Source organism: Dermacentor andersoni, chromosome 3 (genome assembly GCF_023375885.2).
Source record: "Dermacentor andersoni chromosome 3, qqDerAnde1_hic_scaffold, whole genome shotgun sequence".
In the NCBI taxonomy this organism is placed as follows: domain Eukaryota; kingdom Metazoa; phylum Arthropoda; class Arachnida; order Ixodida; family Ixodidae; genus Dermacentor; species Dermacentor andersoni.
The window spans coordinates 229,981,959-230,006,833 of record NC_092816.1 but is presented as its reverse complement, the minus strand read 5'-3'; the positions used below and the strand labels follow the sequence as shown (position 1 = coordinate 230,006,833).

The 24,875-nt window shown below is 46.1% G+C and overlaps 1 long non-coding RNA gene across 1 annotated transcript; it reads left to right on the top strand.

Annotated features, from left to right (window-relative positions):
* Positions 1-102: 102 nt before the first annotated feature.
* On the top strand, positions 103-2,269 carry LOC126544518 (uncharacterized). The gene is made up of 2 exons (XR_007602179.3): positions 103-1,509; positions 2,147-2,269. It is a non-coding gene; the product is annotated as an uncharacterized lncRNA (long non-coding RNA).
* Positions 2,270-24,875: the final 22,606 nt, after the last annotated feature.

Sequence of the window (24,875 nt, the reverse complement as noted above, 5' to 3'; positions counted from 1 at the left end):
ATTCCGTAATGCCTCCATGACTGCTGAGGTTTCGACTGAATCAAACGCTTTCTCGTAATCAATGAAAGCTATATATAAGGGTTGGTTATACCCAGGTGAAAATATTCAACTGGAATCCAACTGGTTCCAACTGGTATTGACTGGGACCAACTGGTTCCAGTAGGAAACCAACTGGTCCCAGTTACAGGTCAACTGGTCCCAGTTAGAAACCAACTGGGATGCAACTGGTTCCAGTTGGGATCCAACTGGAATCATCTCCAGTTGTACTGGAAGCAAATGGTCCCAGTTGGGATGCAACTGGAACGCAACTGGAACCATTACCAGTTGTACTGGAAGCAAATGGTCCCAGTTGGGATCCAACTGGAACCTGAACCAGCTGTACTGGAAGCAAGTGGTTCCATTTGGATTCCAACTGGAACTTTGACCAGTTGTATAGTAGCAACTGCTAGTAGTTGGGATCTGTACTCGTACAACTGTTAACATAAAAAAGTTAAGCGATATAATGCTGCAACGAGGGGTACATTAGAGATGGATTTTAACCGACACACGATTTATATATATGGATAACTGAATCGTGCAGGATCCTGTTGCGTAAATGTGGAGCACATTGCCTTGACACGTACGCGTGCTTTAGTTTCAGCGCACTAAATTTGTGAATGTTGGCCCTAATCTTTAGTTGTCCACAGAGGCATATTGGTTCGTCTCATGACGTTACCGCTGCGTGCCTGACCGACACCGCGGTGCTATTGTAGTGTTGCACCAACTTTGTGCCACTGACGTTGTTGCCTAGCTAAGCGCTAGTGAGCTGTATGGCATTTGGTGGAAACAACTGGTGTTTGCAGCACGGCGGTTACTTCCCTACGAGAAAAGAAAAAAAAAAAGAAAATGCTCCGCAGCGCATAGAGCTACACAACGCACGCTTACTACGCGTCCCATGGTTAGACTAGTACACTCTTCCACACGGTGAAAGAATATTATCATATTATGATGCTTACACCGACCGTGCTCTACCATGACCACAACAACCGCCATGTTGAAAAGAAAAACATTTTAGTTGCGTATCTTCTCATGATCGGCTGAAACCTCTATGGCTCAAACAATAATAATCATATAGCAAGAAATTTAAATTATGTCAAATAAAAGTGAAATAAAATTGTTACCTCACATAGATAGCGTATTATTTATTAATAGCGAGAAACTTCACAAATACGAAACTGTGGAAACGTGACGGCGTAGTTCGGCAGCCATATTAACAGCGAGCTGTTCGAGCGAGGCATGGAGCGAAGCGTGCGCGGTTGTGAAGATTTTTCTAGAGGAACCTGTGGTGTCATTGCCTGCGTAACCTCATTTAAGTAGTATTAGTGTTGGACATTTTCACCCTTGGAAGACGGCATGATTACAGGCCAATGGATGGCACCTGCTTTTAACACCGACTACGCGGCTTTGTGGACCCATCGTGTGTGGAATGACGTGCGCACTTTTCCCTGCTCTTGATTCTGCCATTTGGAGGTAATTATATATTGAACTTATTTATGTTTCTAGTGCAAGTGGTTCTTTATCACAAAGGTGTCAATACTGCAGTACATTGTCGTTGACTCGAGTGTTCTACTACGTGACGTTTGCATGTACACATCAATGCTTGCGAGCTTGGTGCTTGTTTTTGAGCCCGAGTCAAACGCGTAGGGTTTTTTGTTTTTTTCATATAACTTGTCGAAGGTTCTGGCGTAAACGATGGTGCCCGCATTACTTCCAGAAAGTACTACACAATTCGTGTCGCGCATACAATCTGATTACCCTAGGTTAGGCGATAACATATATACAGTACAACAAATAGAATCAACGATAACATTCGAGTAAGTTACAGCCATGCAGGTGCGCCTTGCGCAGAGCGATAAACTTAAGTGGTCAGTGGGTGAGTGCAGTTACCGAGAAAAGTTAACGTGTCAATACGAACCAGTGTCGTGCAAGGCTTGTGCTTTGAATAGCACATAGAAGTATTAAGCGTATACTGGCGCGCACCTGTAGCTCAGCCTAACGTGTAAAAGAAGCGCATACACTACTGATACACGTCTGTATGATGTATAAGTAGAATTGCTTGTATGAAGTGGTTGCCTTTTTACTGAATGCATATAAATATTTCTTTCAGATGGTGATGTGCAAGAGTTACGAAATGTGTAAACGTGTGCAAGGTCATCAAGGGAGCATTCAAGACGTTTCATCGCTAAACACAAGCTCAAGTGTTCTAATAAATGTCAAATTTCAACACCAAGCTGCTTTGGCTGCGTAAAGTTCACTGAACCGGCTGGTTCTTTGCGACACACGATGGCAACCACAAAAAGCAAACAAGCTATGGCCAGCTTGAATCCCAGTATGTAAACGTTTACCAGTGGTTCCTGCTGGCCATGGCTCACTATCCCTGTTGCACAATCGATGCCAGTTGCAATAGGAACTGGAACCTGCTCCGATGTGGACCAACTGGGACCAGTTGCAAAGGGGCCAACTGGGACCAGTTGCAATGGGAACCAACTGGGACCAGTTGCAATGGGGACCAACTGGGACCAGTTGCAATGGGGATCAACTGGGACCAGTTGCAACGGGGATCAACTGGGACCAGTTGCAATGGGGACCAACTGGGAATTGTTCCATAAACCAGTTGAACTGGAACCAGTTGCATTCCCAGTTGGAAATTTTCACCTGGGTATTCTGCACATTTCTCTATCACTTGATTGATAGTGTGAATATGGTCTATTGTTGAGTAGCCTTTACGGAATCCTGCCTGGTCCTTTGGTTGACAGAAGTCTAAGGTGTTCCTGATTCTATTTGCGATTACCTTAGTAAATACTTTGTACGCAACGGACAGTAAGCTGATCGGTCTATAATTTTTCAAGTCTTTGGCGTCCCCTTTCTTATGGATTAGGATTTTGGATTTGGATTTTGTTAGCGTTCTTCCAAGATTGCGGTACGCTCGAGGTTATGAGGCATTGCGTATACAGGGTGGCCAGTTTCTCTAGAACAATCTGACCACCGTCCTTCAACAAATCTGCTGTTACCTGATCCTCCCCCGCTGCCTTCCCCCTTTGCATAGCTCCTAAGGCTTTCTTTACTTCTTCTGGCGTTACCTGTGGGATTTCGAATTCCTCTAGGCTATTCTCTCTTCCACTATCGTCGTGGGTGCCACTGGTAGTGTATAAATCTCTATAGAACTCCTCAGCCACTTGAACTATCTCATCCATATTAGTAACGATATTGCCGGCTTTGTCTCTTAACGCACACATCTGATTCTTGCCTATTCCTAGTTTCTTCTTCACTGTTTTTAGGCTTCCTCCGTTCCTGAGAGCCTGTTCAATTCTATCCATATTATAGTTCCTGATGTCCGCTGTCTTGTTGATTAACTTAGAAAGTTCTGCCAGTTCTATTCTAGCTGTAGGATTAGAGGCTATCATACATTGGCGTTTCTTGATCAGATCTTTCGTCTCCTGCGATAGCTTACTGGTTTCCTGTCTAACGGCATTACCACCGACTTCTATTGCGCACTCCTTAATGATGCCCATGAGATTGTCGTTCATTGCTTCAACACTAAGGTCCTCTTCCTGAGTTAAAGCCGAATACCTGTTCTGTAGTTTGATCCGGAATTCCTCCAGTTTCCCTCTTACCGCTAACTCATTGATTGGCTTCTTGTGTACCAGTTTCTTTCGTTCCCTCCTCAAGTCTAGGCTAATTCGAGTTCTTACCATCCTGTGGTCACTGCAGCGTACCTTGCCGAGCACGTCTACATCTTGAATGATGCCAGGGTTCGCGCAGAGTATGAAGTCGATTTCATTTCTAGTCTCACCATTCGGGCTCCTCCACGTCCACTTTCGGCTAACCCGCTTGCGGAAAAAGGTATTCATTATCCGCATATTATTCTGTTCTGCAAACTCTACTAATAATTCTCCTCTGCTATTCCTAGAGCCTATGCCATATTCCCCCACTGACTTGTCTCCAGCCTGCTTCTTGCCTACCCTGGCATTGAAGTCGCCCATCAGTATAGTGTATTTTGTTTTGACTTTACCCATCGCCGATTCTACGTCTTCATAAAAGCTTTCGACTTCCTGGTCATCATGACTAGATGTAGGAGCGTAGACCTGTACAACTTTCATTTTGTACCTCTTATTAAGTTTCACAACAAGACATGCCACCCTCTCGTTAATGCTATAGAATTCCTGTATGTTACCAGCTATTTCCTTATTAATCAGGAATCCGACTCCTAGTTCTCGTCTCTCCGCTAAGCCCCGGTAACACAGTACATGCCCGCTTTTTAGCACTGTATATGCTTCTTTTGTCCTCCTAACCTCACTGAGCCCTATTATATCCCATTTACTACCCTCTAATTCCTCCAATAACACTGCTAGACTCGCCTCACTAGATAGCGTTCTAACGTTAAACGTTGCCAGGTTCAGATTCCAATGGCGGCCTGTCCGGAGCCAGGTATTCTTAGCACCCTCTGCAGCGTCACAGACCTGACCGCCGCCGTGGTCAGTTGCTTCGCGGCTGCTGGGGACTGAGGGCCGGGGTTCGATTGTTGTATTCATATAGGAGGTTGTGGCCAAGTACTGCACCAGGGTGGCCAATCCTGCTCTGGTGAGAGAGTGCGTTACCGGTTCTGGTCTCCGGGATCAGGCCGCACTCCAGGCCTGTTTGTGCAATTTTCTCAACACACGTTTTTTTTTTTTGTATTTTCCGGTGGAGAATAGCGCGGCACCGGGATTTGAATCACGGTCCTCTTGCACTGGAGATGGATACTCTACCGTCCCCGTAGGAGTTAAATTAAAAATTAATTTATGGGGTTTTACGTGACAAAACCACTTTCTGATTATGCACGTCGTAGTGGAGGACTCCGAAAATTTCGACCACCTGGGGTTCTTTAACGTGCACCTAATTCTAAGTACACGGGTGTTTTCGCATTTCGCACCCATCGAAATGCGACCGCCGTGGTCGGGGTCCGATCCCGCGACCTCGTGCTCAGCAGTCTAACACCATAACCACTGAGCAACCACGGCGGGTCCCGCAGGAGTTGTACGCCTCATTTAACCTACAGTGGTGCCCTATTTGGTCAGTCAAGGTGGACCAATCTGAGCTCGGTTATACCGCATGGATGGCACTCGGCTAGAGAACCTGGTATTTATGACCTGCACATGTGAGTGTGAGGCCATACATATTTGAAAATATATATCTTTCTTTCTTTTTTTTTTTTAGGAGGGTTCCCGTACAGTGATAAAATAAAGGAAAAGACATTAAAAGAAAGAAAAAAAAGAAAAAGGGGGCGAAAAAAAAAAAGGGAACATAACAGGTGAATAGAACTCGTGACCCTTCGATGTTGCCCGGAAAGATAGCTCAGTCGGTTGGTTCGTCAGGCCCCAGGCTACTTTCAAGCGCCACAGCTCCAGCTCCGAGCCTCACACTTACGTGGAAAGAGACTCATGTTGTCCGCGATAGTCGGTTTTCCGATCGCTCAAGGTTGCGCGGACAGTGCATAACTCTAGCGTCTAGGAAAAGCTTAACCAGGTGCGATGGCGGCACGCATAGCGTGGGAAGCTAGCCGCCAGAATAACTATACCAAGGACTGCTGCTGATGAGGGCGAAATACCTTTGTGTAATTATAATAACCCTAATAGGACTACTTTCGAAAAAAAAAAAGGAAACGGCCCAGAGGGCTATACTACGAGAGCTATGACTGATAGTTTTCTATATATATATATATATATATATATATATATATATATATTCATCTCATCTATGGGATCGCATGCGCGCACTGTTGCTTTGTCTCTGCGTGTAGTATAGTTAAGAGAGCCAGTTTAAGGGCGTAGAAGAAGAAAGAAAAGAAAAGCAAAAACTGCAGCGCCGTGGTTTTAAAGCGCACCCGTGGTAGAGAAACGGAATGCGACATAAGCGTGCGTAGCCAAGATACGCACACGACAAACTGCCTTAAAATATTTAGACTTGAGGGAAAGCTTCGGTAACAAACGATAGCACAGCAATCAGCACTCGAATATAATTATAACCCTAATACTAATTGTAAATATTCATCTCATCTATGGGATCTAATGCGCGCGCTGTTGCTTTGTCTCTGCGTGTAGTAGTTGAGAGAGCCAGTTTAAGGGAGGCGAAGAAGGAAGGAAAAGAGAGTCTCTGAAGCAAAATTGCAGCGCCGTGGTTTTAAAGCGCACACGTGGTAGAGAAACGGAAGGCTATATAAGCGTACGTGGCCATAGTACGAACCCGACAAACTGCCTTAAAATATTTAGACTTGAGGGAAAGCTTCGTTAACAAACTATAACACGGCAATCAGCACTCGAATACGACGAGAGAAATTATTGAGACGTGGAAAACTCCCTTGAAATAAATAAGGTTTGTGAGACAAATGCTTCTAAGTATTGAACCTCTTAAAAGATGAGGGGAAATTTGTGCTCACCGAGAGGGCATCGTCCGTACGTATGGTCTATTCCGAGTGGTTGGAAGGCATACTTTCTAGGAAAAATGGCCGCTCGAGGAGAAGAGCGAACTCGAGCGGCTTTAGAGGCTAGGAAAACTGCCTTAAAATATTTAGACTTGAGGGAAAGCTTCGTTAACAAACTATAACACGGCAATCAGCGCTCGAATACGACGAGAGAAATTACTGAGACGTGGAAAATTCCCTTGAGAAAAAAATCTGGTTTGCGAGACAATTGCTTGTATGTATTGAACCTCTTAAAAGATGAGGGGGGAAATATGCGCTCACCGAGAGGGCATCGTCAGCACGAGACATCCACAAGGCACCTTACAGAGATGTGGAGAGCTTCGCGGCCGGAACGAAGCCTCCCTTCTCCGCCGGCCAAGAGGGGGAAACGCGCTTTCCGATCGCTCAAGGTTGCGCGGACAGTGCATAACTCTAGCGTCTAGGAAAAGCTTAACCAGGTGCGATGGCGGCACGCATAGCGTGGGAAGCTAGCCGCCAGAATAACTATACCAAGGACTGCTGCTGATGAGGGCGAAATACCTTTGTGTAATTATAATAACCCTAATAGGACTACTTTCGAAAAAAAAAAAAAAGGAAACGGCCCAGAGGGCTATACTACGAGAGCTATGACTGATAGTTTTCTATATATATATATATATATATATATATATATATATATATATATATATATATATATATATATATATATATATATATACATATATATATATATTCATCTCATCTATGGGATCGCATGCGCGCACTGTTGCTTTGTCTCTGCGTGTAGTATAGTTAAGAGAGCCAGTTTAAGGGCGTAGAAGAAGAAAGAAAAGAAAAGCAAAAACTGCAGCGCCGTGGTTTTAAAGCGCACCCGTGGTAGAGAAACGGAATGCGACATAAGCGTGCGTAGCCAAGATACGCACACGACAAACTGCCTTAAAATATTTAGACTTGAGGGAAAGCTTCGGTAACAAACGATAGCACAGCAATCAGCACTCGAATATAATTATAACCCTAATACTAATTGTAAATATTCATCTCATCTATGGGATCTAATGCGCGCGCTGTTGCTTTGTCTCTGCGTGTAGTAGTTGAGAGAGCCAGTTTAAGGGAGGCGAAGAAGGAAGGAAAAGAGAGTCTCTGAAGCAAAATTGCAGCGCCGTGATTTTAAAGCGCACACGTGGTAGAGAAACGGAAGGCTATTAAGCGTACGTGGCCATGGTACGAACCCGACAAACTGCCTTAAAATATTTAGACTTGAGGGAAAGCTTCGTTAACAAACTATAACACGGCAATCAGCACTCGAATACGACGAGAGAAATTATTGAGACGTGGAAAACTCCCTTGAAATAAATAAGGTTTGTGAGACAAATGCTTCTAAGTATTGAACCTCTTAAAAGATGAGGGGAAATTTGTGCTCACCGAGAGGGCATCGTCCGTGCGTATGGTCTATTCCGAGTGGTTGGAAGGCATACTTTCTAGGAAAAAGCCAAGCAGAAAAAAGAGCAAAACAAATTTGTAGCCAATATAGCCATTTTTAATTTTTATATACGTACATTTTCACATTCGACTGTGGTGATCCCTTTTTGCACAACTCTCGTAAGAAAAAGTTCGTGACGCTGTGATGGTCGACTCTTGACATCATGGAGGAAGGAAACTAAGGAGAGGCCCTACCCCCTCCGCGCGCTAGGAGAAAAGTGTGGAGAAAATGACGTAGTAGGGTCTCATTTTTTTGCTGCTTTTTTTTTTGTTGTTGTTGTATGGCCACGCCTTTTGGGCCACAATGGCGGCGTTGTTATGGTTTTGAGCGCTCACACGTGTTGCTCTCGTAGGTTTCGGGCCGTGGCAAAGGCGCTGAGTGGCCGGGTTTGCGTTAGTCACCGTGTCTTGTTGCGCTGTGTTACCTGCACCGTGCTCTGCCAGATGTTGCGCGACACCACGCGCAGCGCGGCGTGGTTTCGCGAAATATGTAAACAAGAGAGGAGGGTGGCCCAAAAGGCGGAGCATCGCCATGAGCAACGCCAAATTTCGGCTTCACTTTTGCTTCACAAAGAGTGACGTCAGGGCCTCTCCTTAGTTTCCTTCCTCCGTGCTTGACATCCAACACAGCGACATCATGCTTGCGCACAGAATACTTTTTCGTTGACACCGAAACTCAAGTTCCAACGAATCGCTGCTGAGGGAGAACCTGTCCAAATGAATATCAATATGTAAGCACGAGCAAAAAACTTGGAGGACGCATAAAGCGACTGACAACTGGCCAGAATGTGTTGTAAGACGTTGATGGAAATCAAATTATCATGATTTATAGTGATAGAACCAGGCACGCTGTTCGCAACTGAAGTTGGGATTATAATTTTAAATTGGCAAAGAAAGTGGCGAGGCCTGGTAATGAAATATTTGTGCTTGGGGTGTAGTCCATGACATTACTGTAAGTAAGTCGGCTGTTATTAAGTACAACATAAGTATTGCTTAAAATTGCAGTTGCTATAATATTAGACATTGTGCTTTATTCTATGCTTCGGAAATCAAAAGCGCACGCATGGCTAAGGCGACACGCTGAACTTCGTGTCACGTGGTAACCGTCGTTTTGTTTTCAATCCGACTGGTTTCGCTTTTACTGTTTAACTCTTTCCCTACCGCGCCCAAATACATGGTTATCTCATAACGTTAGTTTGAAACGCCGCTTTCAAGACCTTTCGCGCCACTCACGGACACCCTGCGCTATTATACGTGAACAAGGCAAACTATATTTTTGTTTTGTAAGCAGTTCGCTTTTTTCCAACCAGGAAGTTATTTTTGAGCGCGCTTTGATATTTCGCGATCGTCAAAGTAGAAAGGAAACATGGCCGCCCCCTGCAGATTGTTTAAAACGCCGCTTTAGGGACCTTACGCACCGCTCACGGACACACTGCGCCATTGGACGTGAAGGAGGAGGTCCACATTTTTTTTTTTTTTTTTCTGAGCAGTTAGATTTTTTGACGCCAGGTGGTCATTTTTGAATGCGCTTCGAAAGCTTCGAAGTTCCGCCATCTGAGTGAGACGAACGAGGCGCTCAAAGCGAGGCGCTGGCTGTGGAGAGAATAGAGGGCGCTGTGATCGAAGTGGATTGGCTGGGCGCGCCGGCAGACGCGGCGCAAGCTGTGCGCTGCGGCCCCTTCTGCGGCGTCTTGGCTGTACGGGTTGATTCTTTTTATTCAAAGAGGGGTCATTGGCGCAGTACGGCACAAGATAGGCCCCGTGGTGTTTCGGAACGCTTGTAGTCGCTTGACCGTCCCCTCCGTGTGCGCGTCAGGCGAGTTGCAACTGCCGCGCACTCCACAAGTTCGCGTGTATGTCTGGCCTGGCAGCTTACACGGAGTCTACCATAACTTTTGTTCTTCGAATACTGATGAAATATCCGTCGTCATGGAAAGGTAATAAAAAAAAGTCCTTAACCAGACGATGTGTATTAGGCAGTGGAATCGCGAAAGCATGCTGTCAGCGCGAGAACGAAATAGATTTACGCGGAATGCATGGACGCGCACAAAAATAAAGCGCAGGAATGCGTTCGGGCGCGATTCCAAATCAAAGTCTGGAATCGCAGAGTCGAGAAATCTTACAAAGTCGGAGCGCTCAAGGGCCCCCGCGTACGCAAATCGCAACAGCTGAGTGCAAGACTGGGATTCGAACACCACTCAGCGCTCAGTTTACTTCTCTCTGAACCTTTTCGTTGTGAGCAGGCAGGCTATCACTGACCAAAGTTCTGTTGTACAAGCAAAATATTTTCTTGGTGTTGCACAAGGATGAATACATTTTTGGTTATGGCAATAAAAGGCCGTGAAACATGCCAATAATTGGACAGGAATGATGTATATTATAAACCACTGATGGCAACAACTCAAATGCAAAATATGTCAACATTTATTTCGCGAAAGCAACCAGCAGTACTGCTTGTCAGTGTCACAGACACCTGCGACGAGAGACACCTGCGACACCTGTCAGTGTCACAGACACCTTCAGCAACGAGTTTTCGCTTGAGGAATGTTCTGTACGTAATCTCGGTCGCACTCAAGCTGAACAGAACAGCCCTTTCAGAGGTCACCGTGCCAGAACTTGCTTCCAAGCTTGACAGTGCATAAACAGTGCCTTCGTAGTCGGAAAAATTATGCACTGACCAGTACGCTGAAGGGGTCTTCAGGTCCCTGAGATTGTTTGAGTCAAGAGCTGGCCATTGCGTGCACTCCACTGCCGACTCGCCGTCGCAGTTTCCACTGTCGTGCACGGCCGTAGGTACACTCGTGCAGGCTTTCTTCCTTTTGCAGCCCGGGCTTTCGAGCACGGTAGACGTGTCACGCTTGCGTGGTGCACGTTTCGGGGGTGCCTTTGAGCTCAAATACTTCGGCGTATTGGGCAAAAGCGTGGGCACTGCTTCCGGTGTGAGCGCGGGCACTCCGCGTGCGATTCTCACTTCTTTGCCGGCCACTACGTGCACGTAGTCACGAAGTATGTACCGTTCTTCAAAGTGCAGCTCACAAACTGCGCAGTTCTCATCCAGAGGCTTGTCAGCGCGATGGAGGTTCCGCTCCCAGGCTTTCCTTCGAACCGCATCTTTCGGGACGCTGAACAACGACAGCTTCTTCTCGGCTGGGACGCCCGCGTAGCCGGTGCGACATCCCGGTGCGTAGCAGTGACGATGCCTTCGATTAGGCATGCCACACACTTTGATGGTAACTGCAGGATAAAAACGTGATCACAAAAGAACGAGCTACGCAAAGAAAACCGCCGCCGCTAGCTGCTCGAGAACATTCCTGACGCTTCGTCTGCTCCGGCGCAACCCAATCCACTTCGACCGCAGCGCCACCGCAGCATTTTCAACGCGGAGCGCCTCACCTCCTAGCAAGCGCGGAGCCGGTTATTCGGCCCACTCGAAACCTTTCTAGTACACTCTAGTTCCGCGATCATCAAAGCAGGAAGCAAAGATGGCCGCCTCCGGGAGCGGTGCATGTGCTTCGAAAGAGCGAAGATGTCGCGATCCCCGTGGGTCTGCGGCTGATTTTCTCGATGGATCGAGCAGCAGCGAGTCTCAGGTGCTGCCCATTCGTCTGACTTTGACACTGATAGCGACGACGATGCAAACTAGCCCGGAACATGCGCGGCCGCAGGCCGGCACGTCCTGCTGTAGTGCTTGCTGTTAAACTTTTCTAGTTGGATGATTGAAAAATTTTAACTTTTTTTCGAAAATTGCGCTCATTACACTGTAGTACATTTTGTATATCTCATAGTTTTTTTTACATATTTTTCTTAGTAGATACAAGCGTGTCTTTACGAACTTTGTTCAATTTCATCCCACAATCTTGATTCTGGCAATTTGTCTCTCTTATGACATACATCTCGTTAATAAAACTTTTATACGTGAAAAGTGCATTCATTCTGCTCTTTGTTTATGCATTACGTAAAATATTTATAGCAGCACTCCTTTCAGAAAAAAATCTGGTGTAACCTACAAAATACACCTATTCCCCCCCCCCCCCCCCTTGGTAAGGAAAGAATTAAATACCAAATCAGTTGGACAGGAAACAATGAAAACACGTAGATATTACCCCAGAAATACTTAACACTTTGGAAAACATGAATCGCAGGAACGTCGAATTGCTAGACAAAATACTTTGTCACAGTTACGGCCGCGCTTGTCGTCTGCCTCCCACTAATGCCGGCGTATAATCGCTACCGCGCTCCCCTATCGCCGCTTTCAGCAAGCTTTCAGTGAACGACTACATCCTCACTGCAGATAAAGAAGAGAGAAAGGAAACAAGGATAGGAAAGGCAGGTAGGTCAACCAGAGCAGCATTCGGTTTGCTACCCAACACTGGGGGGGGGGGGGGAAGGGGAACAGAAAGAAGAAGAAAGGGAGAGAGTAAGCACGGAGTACGTGTAGGAGGGACACCATACCCAAAGACACTATAAACGGTCTCTTAAACCGGTGCACTTCAAGTACTGCACTAGTGCACGAATCGCTTTTCGAGCCAGTGACGGGTGTGGCCACGGCCCGAGTATCTTTGACTCGGTGAACGGTCTCGAGTCCAATCGATGTAAAGTTGCCCGCAGAGCTAGAGAGGCATTGGACATTGTAGCGAGGGCAGGTACACAATAGGTGCTCGATGGTTTCCTCGCACCCACAGGAGTCGCACATCGGGCTCTCGGCCATTCCCATACGGTAGGAGTATGCGTTCGTGAACGCCACTCTCAGCCACAAGCGGCACAGCAAGGTTGTTTCGCCGCGGGAAAGGCTAGATGGTAGTTGTAGCCGTAGCGTTAGGTCCAGTTTGCGTAATCTGTAATTGAAGGCACTTGAAATCCAGAGATCTAGTGACTTCTTGCGTGCAAGTAGGCGGGGTTCCCTGGCAGCGTCCGACCTCGCCAAAGGTGTTGGACGCATCTTGGTATCTTCGTGGGCACACCGGGCAGCCTTGCCAGCTAGGTTATTGCCGACGATGCCACAGTGAGCAGGAATCCATTGAAATATATTGTGGTGTCCTCTTTCCAGAGCTTGGTGGTGCACTTCTCTGACGTAAGATATCATCTGCTCGTCATTTCTGTGATATAACGCAGATTTGATACTGTGAAGTGCTGCCTTAGAATCACAAAATACGACCCACTTCTCTGTTGGCTGTTCGGTGATGTACGTCATAGCGGCATGGTGAGCTGCGAGTTCTGCCGACGTAGAAGTAGTCATGTGTGACAATTTGAATCTAACTATAACCTGCCTAGCTGGAACGACGAACGTGGCATTTCAGCTGGTAGGTGAGGTTGAACCATCGGTATAGATATGAATGTGGTCATGATACGTCTGGTGCAGTAATAGGAGCGTAAGTTGCTTTAGAGCCGGCGCTGGATGATTGGACTTTTTCTGATAAAAAATGCTACATGGCGTTTTCCGCGTTACCACTTCTTGATTAGACACGCTGACTGGTAAGCTTTCCATTGCATTAAAATATAGGTACCCTGAAAATTGGTTCTCAGTCCCTTTAATTTTCTGCCTTTAAGAGTGGAACGCGATAGCATTCAAAGATCCCCGACTGCTTCCCACGCTTCCCGGTAACGGCAGCTTATGTAATCATAATGTTTACCTGCAAACGCTGGAGGCGACCAATATGCACGAAGGCGAGCTTTCTGGTTTTCATTCCACCCTCACGGCAGGCGCTGCCGCGGAGGCGAGCGACCGAGCGGGGCGCGCCGCTCTACTTAGCAGTAACCGCTTGTCGTTTTTTCCTGTGTCTCCTCTCCCGCTTAGCACTGCACCACGAAGCCAAGAACATGACCGTCCTAATAAGATGTGGAACGGCAGCTGGAAAAAGGGTTTGGGTTCGAGGTTCCGCGTAACAAACATGTTTTCTCGTATATTCAAATTACAATTTAACGCTAACATGTCAGCAGGTTGAGTGTAAGTCGTACTTTACGAATTTTCTCACACGTTTTACTTTGAGAAATTCAATTATTTCAGTCACGCATATGCGCCAGGTGAAGGGCCTACATGGTTCGGGATCATATTTCTCACACATACAATGGCGCCGACGCCGCATTTTCTGTGACGCGGGGCCCTTAACGCTATTGCGTAAAAGTTCATCTCGCACGCAAAGGAAAGTGGCAATACATAGCTTGTAGTGAAAAATGCGGTGTAGGTCCAAAGCTATGCCCAGCTTGATACTTAATTCAACCAGACGCCTTCGCCATGGACACACTGGAGCATGTCATCTACCCGTGTTGCCCTTCTGTCGTGGTGGCGCCACAATCGCGCGACTTCATTGCTTTCCGTTCTGAGCATAGCCATGTTAGTACACTCTTACACTCTTAGGCAAAGTTACACCCTTTGGCTTGCCCCTTCTGCCACGCAACAATAATCGTTATCTGCCTTCATGCGTTTCCTTTCTTTAACGCTGCGAGCCCGGTACTTTCCAGTAACGAACGGCACGCGCGTTATCAGCTTAGAACAGTTTACACCCTTTGGAGTGCCGCTTCTGATAACGCGCGTGCCGTTCGTTACTGGAAAGTCCCTGGCTCGCAGCGTTAAAGAAAGGAAACGCATCAAGGCAGATAACGATTATTGTTGTGTGGCAGAAGGGGCAAGCCAAAGGGTGTAACTTTGCCTAAGAGTGTACAGTGTACTGTGAAACACCCTCCACTCCGAGGCTCATCCCGACGCCCTTTGATCGGGTGTCGGGATAAGACGAAGATGAGACGACGTTGCTGGCGTAAATGTTAGCATGGTGAAGTGCTGTGTAAATTTAAATGCGTCAAGGATAAAATTCATCGGCTCAGAGAACGATGCACTGAGGGGGGCGGCATTTCGCGCATACTCGCACAGTCGCGCTGCCGGCTAAGCCTGTTAAAACATAGCCTTGGAGATTTGTTTCTACTCGATGAGAGTCACCACTGGAGAGTGGATTAAGGTGCTACTTATAGCCCAAACAAAGCCAAGTCGCAGATTTTCAGTAGCCCAAATATAGCCACCTAACCAACCCGCCCAGCAAGTCGACGCCAAAGATTTTTTTCTGTAGCCCAATTGGGCTATATATAGCCAAACCTGGCAACACTGGATTGGATTGAAATGAGCAAACAACGAACCTGGCGTGCTTCTTGCTCTCGTAATCGCATCCGGCATTTTCAAACAGCGCAATAATAGCCTTCAAGACCTGCATTTTAGGTAGACAGCCCCCCCCCCCCCCACACACACACACATACAATGGTACAACAGAATTAAAGTCGAAAAAAAAGGGGAGGAGGAGCCGGAATGCTCATTCACACTAAAAACGGCTGCACCCTTTGGGGTGTATATCTGCCACATAACGATAATCCTCATCTGTTTTGCCTCAGTTTCCTTTCCTGAAAATGCTGCGCTCGTTACTTTCCTGTCGAGCATGATCTTTTATGCTGATAACGCTCATGCCGTTCGTGATTGGAAGAACTGGTCTCGCAGCGTTAAAGAAGATGTGGGCAACAAGCACGTACCCAGAAATTTTTCGGGGGGGGGGAGGGCAACTTAAGTTAACTTTTCTATGCAAATGAGGAGGGGGGGAAGTATTTTTATTAGCACAAATTGTAACAAGCATGTGACGCCCCCTCAGGCATAATCTTCGTTGGCCCGCCAGGCTCGATGGCCTGCCATGTTCGTAGTCAACATTGGGCACCGCCATAGAGGGCGCTATTCTGGCGTGCATCAAGGCAGATAACGATTATTGTTGTGTGGCAGAAGGGGCAAGCCAAAGGGTGTAACTTTGCCTAAGAGTGTAGGCAAAGTTACACCCTTTGGATTGGTGGCGGATTTTGTGACGGATGGACGTGCTTTTCGGGGCTCCGTGGCGACGACGAAATCATAAGTTTTTGTGCATGCTTTGAGCTTGCTTCTGTTTTTTATTTGCTGGTTTTTTGCATTTAAATAGTAATCGGGGGGTTTTCCTTTTCTTTCCCTTTTTTTGTCTCTCGTATTTCGGGTGCGCTTCGTGTAAATTTGTTTTGCAGGATGATTAGAGCGTCCTTTCGTGCCACGTGTTCCAACACGTGCAGCCGGGTGGGACGTTAAGTGTTTGTAGTCTTTAACTAGTAGCTTGGAAGTGGCAAGACAAATAGCTATTAGCGGTTTTACTGTGCGTGTTTGGTAGAAAAGTGAGAGCGTGGCCGCGTGGTTGAGCGCGTGCGAGAGCGTGTCATACATTCTGTCTCCGCGACATTGCTTATTTTTGAAACAGTGGTGACAGTTGCTTTGCGGCATTTTGAGGATTTGGATCCTGTGCGTATCGTTTTTTTCTAAAAGGCACGTGCTCTGCATTGATATAGTATTATAGTATTTGCAAAAAGCCGTGCAATACATGGCGAGAAAGCCGGTAAAGCAGGCAGTACGGGGGGGGGGGTCCCTCAAGGCAGGTGAGGAAACGGGGGAGAATGGAGAGGGCGTCGAAACAACCGGCACACAATGTGATGTCGAGACTAGGCTGCAGAAAATGGAGGCTTTCCAGGAAGAGCTTCTCAAACAGGTGCAAGAGCTCAAAAATGAGCTAAACAGTGAGCGTGAGGCAAGGAAGGTAGTTGAAAAAAGGCTTGAAGCAGCCGAGGAAAAGCTGAACAGGGCCGCCATTGTGAATGACGATGTGCGTGACAATGGAACGCAGACCCCCGACGCGAGGCAGGGTCAGAGAAATACGTCGAACGCAGGCAGGGTGATGAAGGGTTAGCTGGAAAGAGCAGCGCCTACCTTGAGGCCGCTAAGCGGAAAAAGCAGGGGCCCAGGAGACAATCCCCCTTGTCGATTCCGAATCACACGGAAAATGACAAAGGGAAGCAGGGAGAGGTAGGAGAAAGTGAAATGGTCATTATCAGTGGCGATTCAAACCTGGCTGGGTGCTCAAAAGCAATTGTGGAGAGGGTGAAAGGCGACAGAAGAGTGGCGGTAGGGACATTTCCAGGGCGCACACTTGGTTCTATCATGGAGCGAGCAAAAGAAAAGCTCGCGGAAAATGCCCACGCGCGAAACCTCGTCATAGTAGCAGGTGGGCTAAATGACGTCCTAAACAAGAAAGGGCCAGGACTAGCCCAGCGCTTGGCGAAGGGGGTGGACAACTTGCGTGAGCTATCCCCTCAGGTGCAGATCGTGGTGTGCACGGTACCGGAGGTGCCTGTGCATGACAGTCACGTACAAAGAGCCGTAGTGGCTGCTAATGAGGCAATCTGGAAAATGAGCCGAGAGAAAGGCTTCGAGGTTGTCGAAGTAAACAGCGAAGTGAGAAGTTGTGGTGGTTTTAAACGAGACGGGGTCCACTTCAATTACAGGTTAGCACGAGAAGTGGGTTGGCGACTTGGTGGTCGCGCTGTTGCTTTTTTAGGGGGCCCGCAGGCGCTCAGGAGGTCAGAGTAGATAGTAATGAAGAAGGTCCCCTAGGGGAACATCAGAAGAGCATCGCCGTCGATAATAGAAAAAGGAGGAAAACAAGAAAAAGAGCTCGCCATGCAATAGGCTACATAAACATGCAGGGCGGCAGAAGAAAGGAAAAGTGGGCAGAGATTGAGGAGCAGTTACACAGAGAACAAATAGGGGTGTATGCGGTTACAGAAACGCACCTTAGAGACTCAGAAGAGCCGCCAGTTATTCAGAATTATGTTTGAGAAGGGTGCAACAGAACTAAGTCGGAAAGAAAGGGAGGGGGAGTCGGAACGCTCATCCATCAGGGAGCCAAATGGAAAAGAGTAAATTCACAATGTCAAGAGCATCTTTGGTTATCAGGTACAATGAGTGGGAAAGAAACTTGGCTGGGTGTTACGTATTTGTGGACCGGAAAAAATTGCACAGAGAAGAATAAAGAGTTAGTGGAATGCATAAGCGCTGATATTAAGGGTTTCGGGAGTGGTGCTGAAATTGTCCTATTAGGTGACATGAATGCCCACATACAGGATTTAGATGGCTATACCACAATAACGGGAAGTCAATGCTGGACCGTTGTGAGCAACATAACCTCGTGATCGTGAATACAGGGCCTAAGTGTGAAGGACAGGTCACGTGGGCAGTGGGACACCGGCAATCAACCATTGATTACTGTCTGATGACAGAAGGAATTCATGATAAGTTGAGAGAAATGGTCATCGATGAGGAAGGGTTTAACAGCATAGGGAGTGACCATAAACGCATCATATTGAAAATGGGATATGTAGTTGGGAAAGAGAGCAAGGAGAGCAAAATGGCCAGTCCAAATTTGAACGCTGAACAAATAGCAAATACAATCACTAGAGTTGAGGAAGAACTTGGCAAATGGCCAAGTAAAGAGTGGGAATATGGTGAGCTTCTAAGTGTAATAACGACAGAAATACGGAAAGAGAAACAACATGTTGGTTGGAAAGGAAAAAAGAAACCAAAAAGCTGGTGGAACAAGGAGATACGAGAAGCGATCGCCGAACGACAGAAAGCATCTCGAGAGCACAGGCAGGCAAAGAAGGCGCAGTTGTCACAGGATGAAGTAACTAGTAAATGGGAAATATACCGGGTGAAAAAGTCTATGGTTCAAATACTGGTGCAAGCAAAATTAAAAGGTGAAAGTGAACGTTGGTTGTCAGCAATACGCGAGAAAATGAAGGCCGCACCTAGAATATTTTGGAATCACATAAAATTATTAGGCAGGAAGTCAACAACAATACAAGCATATCCTAGACGAAGATGAAAACAGACTGGAAGGAGAAGCGGCAATAAATTACATACAAAAAGTAACAGCCGAATCTTTCCAAGCAAGGACGAGGTTGTATTTGAAGAAAAAAAAAGAGCATGAAAGAGACCTAAGTGGAAAAGGAGCTGGTGCTGACAAATTTAGACTGGAAGAAAGCGGAAGAAAAAATTCCTAAGCGCACAGCCACAGGGCTAGACGAGGTTCCCGTTAGGCTAATAAGTGAACTGGGACCAAAAAGTAAGGAAGCTCTGGTGAAAGCAGTGGAAAAAACTTTAAAAGATAGACGGATACCAGACAGTTGGCGACAGAGTAGAATGAATTTAATTTATAAAGGTAAGGGGGAGAAAGACAGAATTCAATCGTATAGACCGTTGACCATTACATCGGTAATATACAGGCTAGCAATGCAGGCAATCAAATTAAAGCTTCAAGCATGGACAGAGAATAATGGCATTTTGGGAGAGCTTCAGAATGGCTTCAGAATAGGTAGGCGTTTGGACGATAACTTGTTTGTTCTTACTCAGTGTATTGAAATATCAAAAGCAGAAAGCAGACTGTTGTATGTGGCCTTTTTAGATATTACAGGAGCCCACGACAACGTAGACCGCAACATTTTGTGGGATATTCTGGAAGGGGAAGGCTTAGGTAACGATTGTATACAGCTTTTGAGAGAGATTTACCTAGAAAATACCGTTTGCATTGAATGGGAAGGGATGAGGAGCGCGGAGAAAGTTCATATCAACAAGGGACTGAGGCAAGGGTGCCCTTTATCCCCGCTGCTGTTTATGATGTACATGGTGAGGATGGAGAGGGCGCTGAAAGGAAATAATATCGGGTTTAATCTCTCATACAAACAGGCAGGTACAGTAATAGAGCAGCAACTCCCAGGTTTATTTTATGCGGACGACATTGTGTTGCTCGCTAACAAGCAAAGCGATTTGCAACGTCTGGCTGATATCTGTGGGCAGGAAGGCAACAATTTAGGTTTGAAATTTAGTGTTAGAAAATCAGGTGTTATGGTATTCAATGAAAACAGTGAACAGACAGTGGAGATACAGGGCCAAGAAATACCTCGGGTAACAGAATATAAATACCTTGGTATATGGATCAACGAAGGCAATGGATATATGGAAACACAGGAAAAAACCATAACAGTCAAGGGGAAGAGAAATGCAGCCATAATGAAGCACAGAGCGCTATGGGGACACAATAGGTACGAGGTCCTCCGAGGTATGTGGAAAGGGGTAATGGTTCGAGGACTTACTTTGGGAAATGCGGTTGTTTGCTTTAAATCAGGGGTACAATCAGGACTCGACGGGAACCAAAGGTCAGTGGGTCGCCTCGCATTGGGCGCTCACGGGAAGACTACAAATGAAGCTGTGCAGGGGGATATGGGCTGGACTAGTTTTGAAGTGAGGGAAGCTCGCAGTAAAATTGAGTATGAAGAACGGCTGAGGAATATGGAAGAAAGTGAATGGGCCGGGAGAGTGTTCAGGTATCTGTACAGGCAAAACATTGATTCACAGTGGAGGAAAAGAACTAGGAAGCTTACCAGCAAGTATGCGGCCTGTGGGGTGGGCAACACAGCAACAAGGAAGGTCAAGCGGAAAGTCAGAGAGGCTGAATTAATCTCATGGGTGGCGGCAATGGAAAAGAAACCTGCCATGAGTAACTACTTAAGAGGAAAAAACGAAATCAGGAAAGAAACCATTTATGATAGCTCAAAGGGAAGCTCATCACTTTTCGAAGCGAGATCGGGATGCCTTAGAACACGCACCTATAAAGCGAGATATAAAAAGGAAGAAGAAGCATGTGCTTGCTGCGGTAAAGCTAGGGAAACGATGGAGCATATTTTATTAGAATGTGAAGACGTCTACCCAGCGGTCGATTTAGGCACCACTGGCCTCCTTGAAGCCCTTGGGTTCAGCGGGAGCAGTGGTAAAGCAAACATGTCCGCAATAGACATTAGTAAGAGGCGATTGGAGGATTGGTGGAAGAAAAGTAGGGAAACGACAAAAGACGGAGACGTACAAAGGCACAATTCGCAATAGGGGATCAGAAAGGTTGGACGCGGTAGTTCATAGTGTTTTTTCTTTTTTCATTGGTTAACCTAGGTAGTATATTAGGCAGCATAGTAGCAAGAGCTTGGTGGCGCAACCCACCGCCCCGTTCCAAAGGGGACGCTCACAACATCCATCCATCCACCCATCCATCTATTGTCGTACAAAAATCCCGCACGTGACCTGATCCTAGGTGCCTAGGGACAGTATCGTAGACGGCACGATGTTGGCGCCGAGCGACGCCGTGGCATGTTCGTCCTCGGCGTGATCGTTCTCTGGACCGCGCGTTGTTCAACATTGCTCATGTGATCGTGCGTGCGTTGCTTGTGTGTTGGTTGTAGGTTCTGTGTTACTTGGCGGAAAGCCGTGAGTAGTGCCGGTGCGGCAGTGCGGCTTTGGCCTCGGCGAGCTCTGGCACTGCAGAATCTGCGTTGTGTGACCCGTGCTTTCTTGAGAACCTGGCGGTGGTTACTATTGAAATATCGAAGTGGCCTAGCGCCTCGGCAGCGAAGTTCTGCGAACCGCGACGTGGCGTCGCCGTGTCCGACTTTGCTTAACGGACATCGAAGGATGTGCTGCTCGCTGCAAGTCATGTAAATGCAACTGCGTCGACCGCGCACTGTTCAGCGCTGAATGTGTGTTTGGTGTGCTGTGCTTGAAATGAGTGGTGCAGCCGTGCAGCGGGGGTGGCGGAGGAGCAGAGTGGCTTAGGGTTTGCGCGTTCGCAGACATGTGCTCCCGTCTTGGTCTCATTAGCGGCTGTCGCGGGACTGTGGTGTGCTAGCTCCTTGCCTAGCATGAAGTTTACGACGCTAAACACAGCATGTTCCCGTTTTTTCCGCGCTATATGCCATTTGCATGACGGCCGAATTGAAAACGAGACATATGTCTGTGTTCTTTGCATTTGTGTGTTGCAAATTACTTTCTATTGTGGAAGTTCTGGGAGTCTTATTACGCAAGGAGTGCGAACGTAAGCATAAACACATATCCCACGAAACACAGAACCTCTTAAAAACTTCTTGAAACGGCTACAAACGGCTATAGACGTCTTGGTCTATGACAAGACTGAAGATAGAATTTCTTCTAAACAAAACCTCCGCACTTGGAATATGCTAGTATATATTCTATCTGCGGCAAAACCCACTACTGGTGTCACTAGAGTGTGTTTTGGTAAACACATTCAGAATGTCTAACTCAAGAACTTTTCTAGATCTTTTTGTCTAAAAGTGCATAAAATGCCAAACGACGCGTTAAAAGTGCGGTTACCGTCGGCCGCCGGAGTTAGCGAATAAAAGACGCCACAGACAAATCGAACTCGTTGGAAGCAACATAAGTTAATTAAATAATATTATATATAATATTTATATATTTATATATAATATATATATATATATATATATATTTATATATAATAATATAAATAATATTTGATATTAAATAATTTCGCATCAGAACTTCAACAATCAAGGGCGTGTTATTGTTTTCCATACGGGGCGCGCACACGACGCCAGGAAGCCATTCTATGCTCGCGCAGCAGGTATACTGACAGCAGCAGGAGCGAAACGCCGGCGTTGCACAGCGGTGTCACAGAGCCACCGCGCTGCGATCACTTCGGCGACACAATCCAAATTTGTCGGACATCTGATTCTGTGCTGGAAACACTGGGAGGCAGGAAGTTTTAAAAAACGGCCACTGCCGCCCCCAATGTCTCGGTCGTGGGTTCGTTATGCCACTTGTGCGTCATTCAAAGCCGTTCTGTACATTTATACTGGATATTAATTGGAGTCATTTAGCTGTGCTGATTCTGCTTGCCGTGTGTTTTGCATCAGTGCTTCGTGACATCGGCTGTATTGCGTGTTTTCGCCGACGGCTTACTACCACAATGGCGTGATCTGCGTTCGCCGCCTTCGTGTCTCGGTGCGTCTTTGTATACGTCGCACGTTCGGACAACACTTTTTCCGGTAAGTGAAATACATTGCACTTCGTTTTTCGTCAACAATGTGAATATTTTTAGGTATTACCCGCGACAGTTCTTGATATATGGGCTCTTCTGCCCTGCGAGTTTTCGTCATTACTTTTATGCGAGGGTTCTGCTTGTGTTCAGCCGTTCAGCACTACCGCGCTCCACGACTTCCGCAACACCAGTCATAACTTTGCCCTGCTTGTTAGTCTTTGTTGTTAACGTAGCACGAACCAACCGAAAGGAGTGCATTCGAAGACGGCGCGCTGGCTGTAATGCTGAACCAGACTGAACTCGCCCTATCTTGTGTCCTTTTGTTCTTGCGTGTGCGCGCGTGTGTGTCAGTGACTATGCAGTTTGTAGCGTTCCCACTTTATAGCAAAACAAAAATATAACTGCAATGTTTACTTCATCTATACAATTCCAAATTAAATCGTCTGCTGATGTACAAATTTCACTTGTGTTTTGTTCTAAATAAGCAGCAAAACCTTTAACCTAGTAGGTGCTTCATCTGGGAGTGAAAACACGACAGCTTGGCACTTATTATTGAATGACTGTGACTGGGTCACCTTAGTTGTAATTGCAAATCTGCCTTTCAACTGACTTGATGCTATCTTATTTTGTTCCTTTCACTCTATAGACAGCTGGACATCCTTCTTGTACCTTGGCGCCAGCTGGATGACGGGACACCATGATCAGTGTAAGCCAATGGACTGTACCCTCTCTGGTCCTCCCAGTGCTTTTTATATGGGTTAAGGCCAGGGAGTGCTTCGTGGTAAAATAGCTAGTTGGTGTCTCACAAACGGGCATTTTTTTTGCGCTGGTCCATTATAAACTGCCACTATTATAACCAATTTCTCAGTGCCAGTGTAATACGCAGTTCTAGTAATAATTAGTTTCCCTAAGCCTTACAAAATGTACCTTTAGGTAGTCATTGCTATGTAAGAACTCAAAAATTAAGTCTGCTGTGTCATACAAGTATACCATACATAAGTGAAAATTTGCTACAGCAGTGTACATTACACCTTGCTTCCCTAATGCACAAATGTATTCAAGCCAGTATTTGATTAGATTGGTATTCTAAATGTTTTCTGTGTGATTTAGTTTCTTTACGGGAATTTACTGTACAGCATCAGCAAGCAGTCTAACTTAAGCTTTATGTGTGCTGTAAAAGGTGTTCTTTGCCGCTAGAATTGATAAAACATGGGCCGAGGCTTCCATACAAGGACAAACTTCAATTTCGCTCTACCACCATCAGCACTTGGCTGGCGCTTGCAAAATGAATCACATCAGGTAGCTTGTGCCAGACTGTTTTTAACCTTATTGTGAGGAGATCACAAAGTGATGTGTGGAGGCGCCTGTGTCTGAGATGTAGATTGCGCTGCAACATATGTGCATGTAGAACAGGCATGATGCTGAGGGTTGCAGCAGTTTGCTGAGGTGCTTTTAAAATTTTTTCATAACTGCAATTTTACCTGTGCTGTTTTTTATCACCTATTTCAATAATATCATTGGATCTGTTATCAGAATTTAGCAATCTATTTGCCCTAGTCCATTAGCCTGCCACATTTGCCTTTTCACTAGGTGGGAAATTATTCAGCATGGACCATTACTTGAATACACCTTTTTGTGTGCAGTGGCTTCTCAATTGCGAGTCAACATAGATTCTCAAAATTACCTGAGGCTATAGATGCACTGATGAATTTGCTACCTATATGAATAACTTTACACTTTCTTGCGGAAACAGCATGTTAACACTTCCAAGACAGTGGGCAATGTTATCGTTTGATCACATCATGAGATACTTTCAATTTTGTATGACGCATCATCCAAGGTGTTGCATCATTTGTGTGAGGTATTGCCCTAATCCAATTAGGGTCACATGAAAATATATCAACAAAAGTGATTGATCCAGCTAGGAGTGTTGGTTTGGAACAATACTTTATCACCAGTCCTCCTTTGCACGCTACCTGCTTACTGTGTGCTGTGTCATGTTTAAGTTTGAAAGGAAGGCAACAGCTAGGCAGCGCAAAATGCCAAACTTGCTTTTAGTTCAACAATTTAAAACGCTATTTAACTTTTTAATTAAGTTAGTATCTCATTTACCTGCAGAGTGAATTACTGTTTTAAACTGATTATATTTTGCAGGAAGCTTCTCAGAATTGTGTGACAGGTTGATGAGTGGCTTTTTA